Below are 2141 nucleotides of genomic sequence, written 5' to 3'. Positions count from 1 at the left end.
AAGAAATTAGGTTCAAAACTAGCCCAAGATTTGGGGCACCTGGGTCAGTCATTAAGTGTCTACCTTCAGCTCGGGTCATGCTCCCAGAGTCCTGGAATTGAGCCCCATGCTGGGCTCCCTGCTCCACAGGAAACCTGCTTCTCCCTCTCTCACTCCTCCTGCTTGTGTTCCCTATCTTTCTCTCTGTCAAATAAATAAATAAAATCTTAAAAACAAAACAAAACCTAGCCCAAGATTTAATTCAATCACAGAGTTAGACCAGTGAACTTAGTTTTGGTCTCATATTCCCGGCTGTACCCAGCAGAATTAATTGATCTAAAACATTTGTTCAAGAACCTCCCTGTCCAAAACATGAATGAACTGGGTACAAAGATAACAGACACAGGTATATAGACACATTCAGATGTTGTCCAGTGGAGATCAAACACACTCCTTGTGTGTAGTTATAAGACAACATAAAATGTGGCAAAGCCCACAGAAGAGGGGCATGAAGAAAGTTCTGTGAGAATTAAGAAGTAGAATTTTGTTCTAACTGGTGACAATCAGGGAAAGTTTCAAGCGACCATATCATAGAAATGGGTGGGTTTGGGCCAGAGCTAAACCTGTATGAAGAAAGACAGTAGGATATGAGGCTGAAAAGGAATCTTATGGGCCTTTAAATTCCTAAAGGAGCTATAGAGGACCTCACTTGTTTGTTGTTGGGTTTTTTTTTAACTTTTAGAAACTGCTTACTTTTTATCAACATCATTCCCATTGTGTTTGCCTTCGCAAAAGAGCAGCTTAAGACCACTCAGTGGTTGTTCCTACCCATTCAGTGGCCTGAGCTTTGGGAGCTGCAGACCAGTCTTCTGTGGCTGGCTGGGCGTTTCAGTCTTCAGTAGGGAACTGCTAAATTGGCACCAAGGGCATCTGCATGCCTTTAGACAGTCAGCTACTTCAGGTTGAGTGATGGTGAACTCAGGAGCCGAAGGAGTCCATTCACCCTGAAATTCCTCCTGGGTTACAGTGTTTTTTAGCAGCAGCCTGTTCTTTTTCTTTCAGTTTCTTCAGAATCTCTGTAGAAGTAGAGATCAGGCATGACATCCCATGGGTGTTCATGAGAGATGGTGCCATGCATGTGCAGAATTTCTTGGACCAGCATCTCCCACATCAGGCTGAGTGAGCCCCTTTGTTGTTGCAAGGGACAGCCATGTCCACACAGTGCAGAGAGTCTGCGTTACACAGAGCGGCAGTAGACAGGTCAATGTAAAATGCCTTTGTGAGAGGCTGGTGGGCAGCCTTGGGATCAGTAACCACCAGAATTCTCAGCTCCCAGAGGCTGCCTGGACCTGGGTAGTGGCGTCTACAGGAACAAAGTGGCCAGCAATAGCAGTGGCTCTAGAAGCAGCAGCGTACTTCAGCTCAGCTCACTGGCCAGTATCCCTGGATAATGTGACACTGACAGGAGCCAGGTTTTCAACAGCAGCGGTGGCACAACCTGCCAGCAGAAGCTTCTCCCAGGTTCTCTTTAGGTTTACGATATTGATGCCATCACATTTCCTTTTGTAGATGCATTGTTCTGTTTCAAAGTCAAGGTTGGTACCACCTAAGTGAGTCCCTGCTGCAAGGAATTTGAGGACATCCTCCCCCTTCATTAGCAGGACACCAAAGGCTCTGGACATTATGAAAGTTTTCTTAAAGTTATGACAGGAATACAAAACACCACCCTATGGACCTCTTCTTGTGTATTGTGAAAAGGGGGAAATTTAAACTTTTTTTTTTTTTTGAGATTGTATTTATTTATTTGACAGAGAGAGAGAAGATCACACAAGCAGGGAGAGCAGGAGAGGGAGAAGCAGGCTCCCAGCAGAGCAGGGAACCCAACACAGAGCTCAATCCCAGGACCCCTATATCATGACCTGAACCCAAGGCAGACACTTCCACTTAGGCACCCTAGAACCTTACATTCTTGTTCAAAGAGTTTGGGTAGAATAAACCACTCTAGGTTTCTGAGCAGAGGAGGGCCATGAACTGTTCCTCATGCAGAGATGAAATCTACCTGCAAGGAACAGAAAGGACCAAGGTGAGGAAAACATGGAGTAGATGCTCCTATGGGGGGAAGAGGAGAGAGTGAGGACTAGAGCCCCACGTCGGGCTGTGGT

The 2141-nt window shown here is 45.8% G+C and overlaps 1 pseudogene; it reads right to left on the bottom strand.

Moving 5' to 3' along the window:
• Nucleotides 1–778: 778 nt before the first annotated feature.
• LOC132013155 (small ribosomal subunit protein uS2-like) lies at nt 779–1661 on the bottom strand (annotated as a pseudogene).
• Nucleotides 1662–2141: the final 480 nt, after the last annotated feature.

The sequence above is a fragment of the Mustela nigripes genome, chromosome 3 (genome assembly GCF_022355385.1).
Source record: "Mustela nigripes isolate SB6536 chromosome 3, MUSNIG.SB6536, whole genome shotgun sequence".
In the NCBI taxonomy this organism is placed as follows: domain Eukaryota; kingdom Metazoa; phylum Chordata; class Mammalia; order Carnivora; family Mustelidae; genus Mustela; species Mustela nigripes.
The sequence above is the reverse complement of the archived record's forward strand: the minus strand, read 5'-3'. Positions and strand labels throughout refer to the sequence as shown.